General features: G+C 37.8%; 1 long non-coding RNA gene across 1 annotated transcript in view; it reads left to right on the top strand.

Annotated features, from left to right (window-relative positions):
• Nucleotides 1-9,972: 9,972 nt before the first annotated feature.
• The window catches only part of LOC122182963, a 58,689-nt gene continuing 53,769 nt past the window's right edge, over nucleotides 9,973-14,892 (top strand). Inside the window, exon 1 of the long non-coding RNA XR_006180051.1 lies at nucleotides 9,973-10,013. This is a non-coding gene — a long non-coding RNA (uncharacterized LOC122182963). The remainder of the gene's footprint in view (nucleotides 10,014-14,892) is intronic.

Genomic DNA, 14,892 nt, shown 5'->3' with positions numbered 1-14,892 from the left:
GGACCTCTTCTGTCCTTAGATACAGGAGATTGAAATCTGGAGAATGGCATAAACTAGAACATAGGCACATGAGTAAGGTCTACCTCAGAGGAGTAGCTTCGTTTAGCATGGATTCCTGGCCATCACAAGTGTGGCAGAAAACTGAGGTTAGAGATTCAGTTTGGGACTTAAAACAGCAACAGAATTATGTACATAAAGACCTAAGCCATAAGGGACTCAGAACTGTAATAGATGTAAATTTGACAGTGACTGTGAAGTCCTGTTGGACTGCTTGTACACTCAGACAAATAGAGCTGATCTCAGGACTGGAATAAGTTTCAGCATTCAGTTATTTAAAGCAAATATGGGAAATGTACACAATGCAACTTTCAAATTATAATCAAGAATGCAAATTCCAGATAGGTTCAAGTCCGATGTTACCTGAATTGTAAGTAGGTGTAAGTAGTAAGTAGTATCCTATAGATGATGATGCAATTTCAAACTTCAAGTAATGAATTAGCACAGAACAATTTTTGTTTAAACAAACACATGAAAATTGTCAACAGTTATGTAAATATAGGAAAAACATCACAGTGTGTATGCACTTCTATTTGCATAAATGTCACAAATGGAATTGCACAGGAAAGTATTGGAATGGTCTCATGATAGTAATACGTGTCACCACTAATAGCTTGTGATATTGAAAATCCAGTAGTGGATAACAGTATAATGATTTCTTTATCTGAATTTGTTCCCTCTCTGATCTTTTGTTTTCAGATCATAAGAACTGCAAATGTAACAGAAAACAAGGGGAGAAGATGACTGGGAATATAATGGTTGCTTTTTCTCCTTTTGATGTATACATGTACACACATAATTTTCAAGTCTTATTATAAACAATTTCTGATTCATGGCAACATAAAACAGTTAACCTGTGACTATAAACTTTGACTCATGTAACTGTGAACATAATCTTACTAAGCTGGGGTTTATTTCCTTCTGCTTCTGACTGTCACTCTGAATTCATACTTTTGGAAAAAAAAATGAAAGATTCATAAGTAACCTTACTTTTATAAAAGGTGTTTTTGTTTCATTAGATAATAGAGTTTACATGGTGGAAATATGACCATTTCACTACTAATGTTTTCATATAGTGTTCATTCGAGAATAAAGATGATTGCTGTAATAAATAGGGCTGAAATTATCGTTCAATTCTCTCCTCCCAGGCCTGGTAGTAAATATTAACCATTTCCAAGTTCAAAAACATCTGTATGTCCCAAAGTACTGTTACATACAATTTAATAAGATTTCAGTAAAACGTACCTGTGTTGTATGGTTGATTAACACCACAAACACGTTTAGTTTGGAGAGATGAGTTTTAAGAAAAAAAGTAATGAAAGAATGTCTGTCGATATTGTCTGTTTGTGAAAGCAGTTTCTAGCTGATATAAAACTGATAAAACCTACTTCTAAAAAACAAAATGCATGGCTATGCTTTGAAGATACCCTTCAAGGTGCCTCTCAATTCTGTCCTTGTTTTTTCTCAAATTTGATCTTTTTATAACTGCAATGGGAATTAACAGGTCATGTGTTATGTGTCAGCCATTTTTAGCGTATGAATGAACTTGCGTAGATATAAAGTATGCACAAATATAAATATATGCATTATATAAACAGAGAAGTATAAATATATTTTAACAAACTGAGACTGAAAGGAACCTGTTCTTTAAATAGCCTTGTTACATCACAAGAGCTATTTTAAGAACTGTGTCGCAAAATTACTTCTTCTGTGCCTGCTACGTGCAATATGTGATGGATTACAGCTAACAATTAAACTAGGAGATAATACGATTCTAGCATTTCTCAGCAAGTATCGGAGCAGAATCTGGGCATATTATCATGGAAAGGCTCCACAGCTGATGTGCAAGGGATCCATGTGAGGAGACCCAGAAGGAAAACCACTGGGTCTTGCACTGGGTCAAGGTCTTCCAAGGCACACAGATGCCAGGGCTTTGCACTACAAATGCAAATCTTACTGCAGCAGGATTCTTTTGCTCTCACAAAAGAGAACTGTGCTTGCTGGTTCATTTTTAAGCTCCAGTTAAACAAGTTAATGACATGGAAAACCCATAAGATGCACAGTCCTATGGAGAGAAGGAGATGCTTCTGACTGCATGACTGTATTATCTTCTGATAACTGCCTTTTGGCTAGGTGATAAAATACATTTCTTCTGCTCAGTGAGCACACTGGCTCTCTAAAAGCAAGTATAACAACGGTGCAGAACATAAAATGCAGTGGGAAACTGTGAGGGTGCAGCAGTGCAGCAACAAATATCATGGTGAGCTAGCAAGAGTAGTTTGGAAAAAGTAGCACGGGAAACAACGCAAGACCAAAATTTGTGTGCTTGTTCTCTGATGCCTGTGTTATTTCTTGAACTGGGAGGTTTACTTAGCAAAATCACCTGGTTTCAAAGCTTGTTGTCTCTATGTTAGAGAGTCATCAAAGAAACGTCTGGTGCTATCTTCATATAATTTCATTCTCTGAGATTTCTTTAGGACTAATTTCATGAAAATAAATATAGGTATAGCATGAAGTTCTGTATATTTGTGTATTGGCATCTGCAGATAAAATTCTCTCATACAACTCTCAAGGTACCCAATCCACAATAACAATTATCTGATTTTTGTCTTTTTGTGTGGAAATTCCTTTTTGTTCTGGAAATAGTTGCTTGAAATGATATCTGTATTAATGAAACATGCAACTTTTGTTATTAGTGCCCCTCCCTCACCCATTTTTATGTGGAAGTGGAAAATCTGGTGCATTATTTAGAAATGGAATGTTGAACATCTCTACCATCTTTAGAAAGAGAATATATGTTAGTACAGATGAGTGAAAAACAGATATTTAAGTGTTTTAAGAACATATATTAAACATATTCTAGCCTATAGAATGCAAGTCTTGAGATTGGGAAGAAAAATTTTTAAATGATTTGCTTGTTTTTTTCTAGTATAAGAAAATCATTTAACAAGATACTCCAGAAGTGATCCGGAATGAGTAGTATTCATATTGTTTTAAAAATTGTTTAACAAAAAGAGAACTTAATAACTTTACAGGTGGAGAATATATTTAAATCACCTTTGGGTGATTGTTTGGGAGACATGTCAGTACTGATTCTGTAGGTATTTGCATCTGATATTGTGTGACTTATAGTAAAAGAGCACCAGAGGCCTGAAGGTAATTGGAACTCCTGTCTCTTCCATCTATCAGACATGTTAAAAGCTAAATTGACATGGTTTGATTTGCAAAGCGTAAGTGACTCCAAAATGTGCTAGGTCCTGCATCCTACAGTTCCTTTGAATGTTTGTACCTCAGTATCACTTAGTGAAATCAAGACACCTTGTCTTTTGCATTTCTAAAGTCAAGTAACAATGCTTAAATTGTTGTTAGAATGGATAATTGAGGAATGTTTTAAGCTTAAATGAATTGTGCCTTATGTAGCCAGGTCTACACATTGTATCAGAAACAATTTTTTTAATCCGTGTCTTAAAAAGTGATGGGTGACCTTTTAGTGCAAGGAGATCAATTATTCCTTTCAGTAGAACTAGAAGTTAACCTAGCTTCAAGTATGAATGTTAAAATCTGTCAGAAAAACTCAGGTGAATACACACAAAAAGGAGTATTTATAGGAAACAGAAACAGGTGTTTGCTGCTTACCATTAAAGTGTATCAGAAAGAAATAGCTGCAAAGCTGTCAGATTTCTGTCATGGTTCTCTGGTGCTTCTTTTCATGCTTTTGTTTTCTGTGGTCAACAGAGTTCATGAGAACCTGTTTTCATTTTCAGTGAAATGGTTTCTGGCCATTGTTTAAAGAAAGCCTTGAAAACATGAAGGGAGGACAACCTGTTAAGTGAGGCTCAGAAAAGCAGGAGGCAGGGGAAAGGCTTTACGTTTATTCTTCAGATGAAGACTCAAAGTTTCAAGTCTTTCAAAGGAATATTAGGATTCTTTCAGTTAATCAAAACAGGTATTTTTTTTCAATGTTTTTGCTTGGAAAAGCACATTCTGGGAGTAAATGATGAGGGGATTTTGGAGCTCAAGCAGTGTGCAATTCTCCTGACAGTTTTGGTCTGCATGAGAGAACATCACCTTTTTAAAAAGCAGTGATGATCATGCAAGAGCACAGACTTGATTTTAAAAGCAATAAGGTGTGCGTGCAAAGGTCTTTTGTTATTTGCACTTATATAGATCTAGTGGATATCAGTGTTAATATTTACCTATATAAAAACGATGATCTTTATTAAAAATGGCTGTTTTACAAGTATAAGTGATCTTAAGAATGCAACCAAGTTTCAGCAGGCGAACTTTGACTTAGGCTGATTGCACTGTTTAGTTTCAGATTGATGCTTGTCAGATGTTTATTTTGACACAACAGAGAATTTTACTTTCTTATATGAGGACACCAAGATTTATCTTGCTATGAACCATGGGGCTTCTACTAGCTGTAATACAAACAAATAGAAACCCCAGATGTGTTGTTTCTCTTTGCAATTCATTATGCTTCACTTTTGTATGATCTTTTAGCAAATCCACTTTGGAATTACTTCATATCATTAGTAAATCACTTCTCCCCAGCTGTATGTTTGCCAACTAGTTACTGCAACATAAACATGAAGCACAAAGTGCATTGGAATAGCTTGAGATGTCCTTTCTACTGAGGGATTTGTTAACTCTAAACAGTTGATTTTCTGCAGATTTTAAGCATTTCATTCATAGATGTTAAGAGTCACTTGGTGTTGAATAATATCCTGTAGTATCAAGCATGATATTGCAGGGGAAAAAAAAAACAAAAAAAAAACAAAAAAACAGGAGAGGGGAGCAAACTGTTTTATTGTACAATTATGCACTCGGGTTTCCTGTGTAGTACCTTCCTGTAACTGAGATAAAGTAAATCTTAACTATATGTCTGAATGATTTTTCAGTAACAGAGAAAATAGGCTTGAAATTTTCAAGATCAGCAAGGAGTTATTGAAGAGTTGTTCTACTGCCTGACTAGTGAAAGTGATATCCCAAGGCATAAAATAGCTTCTTTTCCAGTGTTTGCAAGCTGAATGATATTGAATCAGCTGAGGAAAAGTATTTTTAATGACTATGGAAATGTAATTCATTTTGGCTAAAAGCTGGAAAGCTGCACAATATAACTCCAAAAAGTCAATTTTGTAGCAGGATAGAGATGCTTGATTTCATTTGCAGACATTTTTTTTTTCCATTTACATTGGATATGGCTTTTTTCTAAACAGAAAATCATCTATAGGCAAGAGTTGTCAAAATAAAGTATGATAACGTTTCTGTGCACTTCTGTAATAATTTGAAGTTGATTCTTTTAAAGAAAATAAGCTAAATTCTCTTACGAACTTCAATGTCTATTGTAAGCCTGGAAAGTTCCTGAGCCAACATGTCTTCTTTTCTCACGTCCTCAGTCTGGACTCTTTTCTTGAGTGGTTTTCTGTGAACACTGGAAAACATTTCTTCCCTAAGAATCGGTATGAATTTTCACATCTTTTGATGATTTCTGATGATAAAATGGAAGCCCTTGATTTAAGACTTTCTAAATGTGAAAATTCTATCTCCAATATCTTCTTTGTGCCCCATACTTAATTATGGATGTCTTGCTTGCAATCTGCATTTCTTAACTGATTATTTTACACACATAGCTGTACTAAAGGTTATAAATATGAGCAGAGTGTGAATATGTGAAATTGAAGTAGACCTAGGTCAGCAAGAGATTTCTATGTCTGATTGAAACTGAAATGTAAAAACCAACATAAAAATCATGCTTATCTAAACCTAGTACTGAATGCATTTGTGCTTACATCTCTCACATCCCTTGTTTGCTAGGTAATTTTGGAAGTGCCAAGGTCTTAATGCTGCTGACCTGCTCAATGGCTGGTCATATGCAGGATATACCAAGATCAATAACATGGGGTACTTTTTGCAGCAGAACTTGCCATGCTGTTTTAGAGATAACATCCTGGCTGCAGCTCTGGCAATTCAGAGTGCATGACTTTTCTGTTACAGATTTACCTTGCAACTCCACCTTGTGCTTGTGAATAAACTACATGGACTACAGCACTGGTGCTTTCCACACAGTCTTACTTACAGTGAATTCAAGACCAGAGCTGGATGCTGGGGTGCCATCCAGATCACCCTGATTAAAATGCGCATACAAAGTCCTCTGGCAGTTAGCTCTCCAGACGCCCACAGTGCCTGTTTAGGGTCAACTGGCACAAATCTTATTGCTGGCAAAAGCTTTTATGTTCCTGTTTAGATATATATCTCTTCTCTGGATCATACAGAAGAGCTACTAGTGCCTAAAAATAAGGCACTCACAATTTTCCAGTCATTTTAGGATCTCAGTTCCAAGAACTATGCTCACTCAATTCTATTCAACTTATACGCCCTCACAAAAACAGTAGTAATTATGGTACTTTAAGGATGTACAGCATCATTGTAATTTGTCAGCGGGGTACTACCACTGACTGTTGTCAAGGGAAATTTATATTAGCAGCTTTTTAAAGTACGATGTTTACTGGTTTCTTAGTGAACTACAGGAAACTGCCATTGTACCTTGTATGCTGTTTAATAGAGAGCATAGCGAGAGGCTTCACTGTACCATGAAAAAAACAACACTGAAAACATTCTTGCAACTTTCTTGCAACTTTCAGTCATTTTTCTTAATATTACAGGTGCTTGCATTTACAACATAAAAATGCAGTTTCTTAAGTTTAAATCACAGCTGTGCTGCATGTATATGTATTAACTTCATCTCCATCATTCTGAAGGCACACACACAAAAGTACTTAGATGTGTGTCAGGTATTCATTTCACTCCAGAGGAAAAGGCTGTGACTGAAATCTAGGCAGTCAGACCTGCTAAGTAGGTGCGTCAGCCTGAATCAAGGGGAAAGTACAGAGTCCTTTGCTTGAAGAAAATATACTTTCCAAAGCTAAGGGCTAGTTTCTAAGAAAATCAGTGAAAGTCTCCTTACTTAATGGTCTAGATCAAATAATAGAAACTGCTGATGGTGTACATTTGGTATATAGCTTTCAAAACAAACCACCTTTTTGCATTTAAAATTTGCAAATATTGCTGGGGAGTCAATTTTGAATTCTTGTTCTGTTGGTATAGAATCATAAAGTCTTTGAAGTTGGAAGGGACCCTCACAGCATGGAGCAGAGGGGCAAAATCACCTCCCTGATCTGCTGACAACACTTCTGCTGATGCAGCCCAGGATACAGTTAGCTTTCTGGACTTTCTGGACTGTGATGGCACATTACTGGTTCATGTCCAGCTTCCCATTTGCTCTATCAAGTGGTGTTATTGTGCTCTTCATATCCGTTGTAGTTTCCATGAAAATAAATGAGTTGCATTACTTTCAGCACAGTGTACATATATTGGCTGATTAGAGACAGCAAAGGAGGAGGGTGAAACGTTGGGAATCAGTATTTAAGTACTGAGAATGAATAACAAAGATACAAAAGTAAAATATTCCATGGCAAAAACAGTCCATGAGAGTAGACTGGATGAAACTGAGGGTCATTCACCAATGAGGAAAACACTGGATAAATCCATAAGTGAATCCCACATCACCCTGGATCCCATCACTGCAGACAGGTAATTGCTTGGAAAGTGGGAAAAACGGCAAAGTGAGATTCATAAATTTTGGCTGCAAGAGCACTGTGCCTCCTTGTGGGATAATGTTAGAACTGATTTTGAGTTTGCTCCTATATGTAAGGCCACAGGAGCTGTAGGGTGCTCCTGGTTGCAGAGCAACCTATCTTGTGCCCTGAGAGTCCATTGAACTGGCTGGTCAGCATCTCTTCTGTGAAGAGGAGAAGCATAGGCCTTACTGATGTAACATCTCCATTGAAATATAAGAAACTTTGGAGTCAGGCTGAGAAAGGCAGGACTCACAACAATTATTTTCAACTTAACAAGGTTTAAAAATAAGGAAATTAGTGATTGAATACAAATGTAATAATTACAAAGTGGAGATGTGTAGTACTGCATGTTCCTTGGAAAGGAAGATATGTATTAGCAGGATAATGTGAGCTCTGTATTAGTAAGTCCCTGTAGGAAAGTCTGTCACTCAGTTTTCCATTTTTAAATTGGAAATGGATCACCTATAATTTACTTATTCTTTTAGTGTTGTGAACTATGTACAATTCTGAAAGCATGAGGTGCAAAGTGCTAGTTTGAAATAGCTTTAGTATTGTGATATGTGGTTAATATAATTTCAGTATTTATAGCATTTTCTTACAATATTTTTAACAGGTTCAACAGAATGCAATTATACTTATGTATAATGTGTGAGATGAAGTCATGAATACTATTAATAACATTTAATGAAAATAAACGTAACAGGAAGTAGCAGCTCTTTTTGAGGTGTTTTCAACTGTTGATACTAAACATGATTATTAAATTCATCAATGGCAAAGTCTATGGCAGCAGACCATCTAAATTCATCTTTGAGTTATTATGTTTCTAGGTTTTTTTTTTCCTCTCCTCGAAGCTATTTTGGTAATAGGAACCTAAGGCAGTCAGAACTCACTACTTACTTCTTCTCTCTTAGACATTCAACTTATAAGATTGGTTTAAAATATAATGAGATTTTAAAAATGCAAAGAATATGTATTACTTTTTATGTACCTTTTAGTTTTTGAGCCTTTAGGACCAGACAGATATTAACATTCATTAAAGAAAAGCTGGAAAAAAACCCTCAGATTTAGGAATTCAGGAACCAGAGAAGCAACTACATGGCTTGCAATCTATCATTATTTAACACAATCTTATGAACTGATGAACTTGATGATGAACTTGGGCACCAGTCAGCTAAAACACTGAGTGGAAGAAACCCGACTCTGTTGTAGTTCAGAAAAGTTTATGAAGCTTTAAGCACTATTTTAAAAGACAAAACTGTTAAATGTGTCAATTAATGAAAGTAAAATAATTTTTGGACATAATGCCTTAGTGCTTAATGCTTGTTTTGTTGTGCTCAGGCTGTGCGGTCACTAATTATGAGGCAAGCAAGTAGCGGCAGGCAGTTGGAGAAACGTTTGAAGACACGCTGCTTATTGCAGGTTAAATTCTGTCTCAAGGTATGCAAGATCAGCTTGAGTCTCGTTTATTTATTTGGCAACTTAATCTTCTGTAAGTGTTCTGCTTTTTCAAGGAGGATGCTATTGAGTTAGTAAATATTTATCAATGCTACAATCTTTTTAAAACTGCATCCTTTTCTTCATTGTTTAAAGATAAAATGTACTGGCCTGGAGGAGAGAGAAACGAGGGAACTGATTGTGTTCTTATATTTCTCCCAACAGTCAAGCAGGAATTATTTATAATATATTTCCTAGCTCTTGCTATTACAGAGAGGTCTTTTGGCCTCCTGAAAATGATATTTGGATGTGTAATTAAATTTGGTGTAGCTACAATGTTCTCCCAAAGTTTGCGAAATATTCCTTCAGCACCTTGATGCACATTATATAATATAGCTATTAAACATGGATTATCTTTTGGAGGAGAGGCAAAGATTAATGACTCAAACTAAAATGATGAATTAGTTGTGTGTGATGAGATGCAGACTCACAACAATGTAGGAAACAGAACCAGAAAAGGCAAAAATCTCTTTGAAATGAAATTAATAGAGCCACAAGTTTAAATTTAAAACAAAACAAAAATAAGGAAAAAAAAAATCTACCTATTCTGCACACAGGTGAGATATGTGCCTCTCTTGCACATATTAAATAGGCATATGCAAGGGAGCTCTTATGCCTGAACTGATGACTGGGCACCTGGTGAAGGGGTGGCTGGCCCACGAAGCACAGGTGCAAGGAATTCAACCGTGCTTCCCACACGAGCAGAGGGGGCAGAGCCTGGGCCCTCCCCTCCCTGGGCTCATTTAAAGGCTAGCCTGCAGAGCAGAGCCCTTTCTGGATGAAGGCTCTTCCTGAGAGGGAGTGTTGTGTATCAGCAGTTCGGTGAGTCAGCGTTTTTATATATGTTATTATTGATATTTCTGATGTTGTTTTGTATGGTGTTGCAAAAAAATTACCAGAAGCAATTTTACTGCTTCTAAGGACCAAGAGTCTCTAATGACCTCCTAGAGAAACCTGGCTGGTGATTACAGTCTCAGCTTTTTTGCAGAAAGCCTGCCTGCCACCTTGTGTAAAGAGAGCTTGCAGAAACTGTGCTGTAGAGTATTCCTGAGAATTCTCAAAATAAGAGCAGGCAGAAATACACTTTCTTGGCATAATTTACCTATAGGGCTAAATTAATTTCCAGGTGTGGTGCGTGGAAGGCATTTTTCTCCCCAGTCACTGTGGTGATGTTTATTGGTTTGTATTTTGTCTTCTTGTATAGATTTTCAGTCCTCTTTCTGAGATAACTGAAGCACTTGTTTAATGGAGCCCTATCCTTCAGGGCAATGCATGAAGGACAGTCCCTCCTGTACGGCTGTGGGAGAGGGAGCCCATCTGGGGGCATTATAGGAGTAGCAGCAGGTGCTCCCAGCTGCTCATATGGTTCACTTCAGGGGGAGACAGGGCCCTGGCTTCATTTTGTGTGATTGAGCCTAGGTTGCAAATGCTGGATGACAAGTGCTGGGAGAGACTCGTGCTTTTGTGCTGGCTCCACTGCCTGAGCAGCTGTTTTCGGTTTTTTTGTGTGCTGGGGCAACAGTAGCACTGGGCCACCAACAGGCCTGCTGGCCGAGCTGCTGGCAGTGTGTGATGCAAAGGGACAGCCTTTTCACAAGACGTTAACTTCTGACGTACCTGCAGTCTTCTAGAAATCTACTTGAGTTGGTGTCTTTATGGAAGCTAACCTTCTTTAGTAGTTTTCTCTCTCATTATGAGCAGTATATTAGGATGAATCCTTTTATATTTTACAGTTACAGAAGATGGTTCATCTTAAATGTGATGCTTACAGTCATCAACTTGTGCTCTTCTTCAATGAAATGTTTGTCTTTAAGGAAGAGCTACAGAAAGGCGAGCAGATTTTTGTCTATAACTTTTTTTTTTTTTGTGTAACTGATATTTCTGTCAGTGCTATCTTGAATGGAAAAAAGATGCATTGATTTCTGAATTGGTTGAAAACAAATTGTAGTATAAATCTATGGCATAGATACAGATTAAGATGCGTTCATCCTTAGATGAATAAAGTTGTAATCAGGGCTTCTGTGCACCTGGAAGAGTAACCCTTCTGTAGGTGCTTACGGAAAGTGCTCCCGGGAATACTCCTGAAGACTCCCGGTAAATGGATAGTTTTTAACAGTGGATGGTACTGAACTGATTTAGCATTTGTTCCATGATTGGATTAGTTTAATCTGGGAGTACTTGCACAAGAAGCATCTGCCAGCAGCTGATTTGCTGAGGAGTGTCCTGTTACTAGGGAAGTGCTGCTAAGTAGACAAGTATTGCAGCTTTTCCTACTGAGTTAGCTAGATGTGGATTAGAGTATTGCAGTCTGAAGGCACGGGCTCAGATACGTGAACGATCCAAATTCTCTATTGCAGGTTCTAACCTCCCGTACGTGCATCTCCAAGTTCCCCCCCATAACTTTCCATCCCCCTGCATGTCAACGGAAGACTTAACGAGTCTCCTTCCCGTCTAGACACTGACTGCCCATGCAAGTGCTCATCCCATCAGAGCCTCAAGTTGCTTCTATTCACGCGCTTCTCCGGTCAGGATCGCTATTACATGGGGATTATGCGCCCTATTTGATTTGGGCTCTTCTGCAGACAGCCTTTGTTCTCAGTGTTCTTCCACACCCTGTCAAACTTGTTTTTTCAGCCTCTATTCTGAACGTTCGGTTTGAACCCCCACGGGTTATGTTTGCAACCGTTCTTTTTTCCTCTCATTTCTATTGGGAATGTTGTCCTCATAAATATTATTATTATTTTTTTTTGTCATCACGCTAACAGTATTGGTACCCTTGTGGTGGGTCTCCCTTTAAATAGGGCATAGGCTCTTCTTGCTCACATGCATCTTCACTGTGCTCCCTCCATGTCCTATGGGCAGTGATGGCATTACAATATTTAGAATCCTATATGTATGAAAGCTGTAGTGAAAAAGTAAAGGTAATTCTCCTAATATTCTTCTGTAACTTGTTGGCACAGACATAAGTGGTGTGGAGATTTTTTGAGAACACATCATTTAGTAAACTAGTATTCTTTTTCTTTTTTTTCTTAGCTGAGGATTGAGACCTGTTTTAGGGTTGTGGAAAGATCAGCAGTTCGGTTCCATTAAGATGTGGGAGTAAGTAAATACTTGCAGGCAGTAATTACATCCTGTTTTTGTTCCCCTGCCCAGAAGAAATAGAGGTGCTGATGCCTGGGGAGGAGGAGGACTGGAAGGAATGGAAGGGTGGCAGGAAGACTGATGAGGAGAAAGGGGCTGCATCTTAAAAAATGTTTGAAAAATGTTGTCATAAGTGGTTATACAAAGTTAAGTGCTATCTTGTGGTAGAGGAAAAACAGCACAGAACTGCTCAGTGATTGATGATTCAATCAAGATTCAGTAAGGAAAAAAAAATCATCTTTAAATAAACTGAGATGCTCTGTGTGGAAAGCTTCTTTATTCCTGAAATACTCCTGAATCCCATGCACTGTTCCTGTTTGGGTTGTGACTGCTCTGAAAAGCTGATTGCTGCTGGCGCTTTGTTTCTGACTAGGAGTGATTGGTCCAAAATTGCTATGTTGTCCTGGAATGAGAATATATGAACTTCATGTGTAGCCAGAAGGGTGCTTAGTTTTACTGTTTGAGAGTAATGCATTGGCCATCTGCACTATTTGCTCCTGCAGCTTGAATACAGCTTTTGCCTAATGGTTTCCTCTCTGGAAGAACTTAATAAAATCTGCAGTAGATGAAGCAGAGGCTCACAGTTGCACAGTTTAGCACATACTGTGCCTACCTCACAGTCAATAGGATGCCTTAGTCTGGAATAGGATCTAGCTGAATATGACTATAATCCATTATTTTTTAATACAGAACTCATGTTGCCTAAAGTGAGATTTCCCTTTAAAGGATGGCAGAATGCATATAATACTTTGAAACATCCTTTAAAAAAAATACCTGGATGCCAAATGTTTTGTTTCATATTAAGTGTTCACTTCTGAAAGAGGGCACTGGACTCACTCCAGGAAAGCACTCAAATGCAGTCTAAACTATCGGCACACAAATAGCTTTTGTTCATGGAGCCCGGCTTGGCTTGAGTCCAAAGATTAAATACCTGCCCACAGAGGGTCTTTGTAGAAACTACTGAAGTCAGTAGGAATGTCAGCGTGCTTAATGGTAAACACGTGGAAAAGGCTCAGCTCAAAGTTTTTGATACCTTCAGAAGAGATTTTTCTGTTCACTGAACTGTTTCTGCTTTCCCCAAGGGAATGGTTATCTGTCACCTGCATGGAAAGATGTTCAGGATGCTGGCTTCAGCAGTGTCATCCTATTCACCTGGGCTGTAACTGATGAGTTTTGCAGTTGAAATTCTTGACTTAAACCTTAATGGAAAGAGAGTTGATTAAAAAAAAAAAAATGTATTTTCATGATCCTGTGCGTGTTTATATTGAGGCCTAGTGAATAAAGAAGGGACCAGGAAAATCAGTTCTGTTGCTGACTTGCCTGCTAACCTGTAAGTTGACTGAGGATAAGGTGATTTATCTCCTTTGTGGATCAGTGCTACTTGGGGTATAACAAGGATTATGATGCCTTCTGAGCAGTATAGTCCAGTTTGAACATCTGCACTGCTGATAAGTGGTAATATCTTTGGACGGTGTTTATCACAGCTGTATGATAGGTGGGTCTGAACCGTGATTTTTATGTGGCTGTCTGTTTGAAGTGGGTGTTAGGAAATATTGAGAGAAGAGCATCAAGTTTTTGTTTTCCTTCAGGAAGGAGAAGAAGGATAAGGATTTTAGCAGCTAAGGGTAAGCATTCTGAAGATTCCAAATGGCTTTATAGATTGTTGAATTTTTTTCTGAATCGATGTTTTTAATCAAAATGCAACCAAATAAAACCCTGCCTACACACAAAACGTCCCCAGAATACCTCTCCCCCCAGCTGCTAAAAGTACATCTGGATGCACTCAGTGATTGCATGTAATTGCCAGGATGTCTGAGGTGACTAGAAATTTAGTGAAGAAAATCTCTTGTAGCAACAGCTACATCTGGGAAATTATTATGGAGAGTACTTTGAATACAGATTTCTACTCATAATTAATGATTCAAAGTAAATTTGTTAACAGGAGATACAGAGCAGCAGCAAAAACAAGAAAATGTGCCTTACAGACAAGTTCTGAACTGTACTGTAGCAGACAAAGAATGAGAAAATTCATTTTTAAAGATGCTTGCAAATTTAGTGGAAAAGATAGACCAAAAAAATAAGCTATCTCCATTTTACAGGTGAAATTATGAAGCTTGAGAAGCTTGTTTAGAACTACACAATGTTAATGGTCCTAGTGAACCGATCTTGAGATCTAGCTTTTTTAATATCCTGCTGGTTGGTGCAACTTGGTTATGACGTATTTCCAAATCACCTCTCAGAAAGCCAAATTAAAACAGTTTGCTGGAGAACATAACCTGTTTCCCACCCAAAGTAGTGGTAGTATTACAGCTCATTGGAATTCATGGTCAGCCTGACTTGCTTCATTGCTTAATCCCAGAGAGCGTCACCTCCAGGATGCAGGCTTCCAAATCTCCTTGCCTCATTTTTTTCAGACAGTTCCCCTCAAGGTTTATTGTCCAGCTAAATGATTCCTGTGGTGCATCAAATCAAATGTGCAAGATTGCTAAACTTTGTGTGAATGCTCTTTTCAGAACTGTTTAGCAAAACCTCATTGAGGGTATTCCAGCTTCAGGAATGT

Source organism: Lagopus leucura, unplaced genomic scaffold (genome assembly GCF_019238085.1).
Source record: "Lagopus leucura isolate 7727_CA_CO unplaced genomic scaffold, USGS_WTPT01 Super-Scaffold_100016, whole genome shotgun sequence".
In the NCBI taxonomy this organism is placed as follows: Eukaryota; Metazoa; Chordata; class Aves; order Galliformes; family Phasianidae; genus Lagopus; species Lagopus leucura.
The sequence above is the reverse complement of the archived record's forward strand: the minus strand, read 5'-3'. Positions and strand labels throughout refer to the sequence as shown.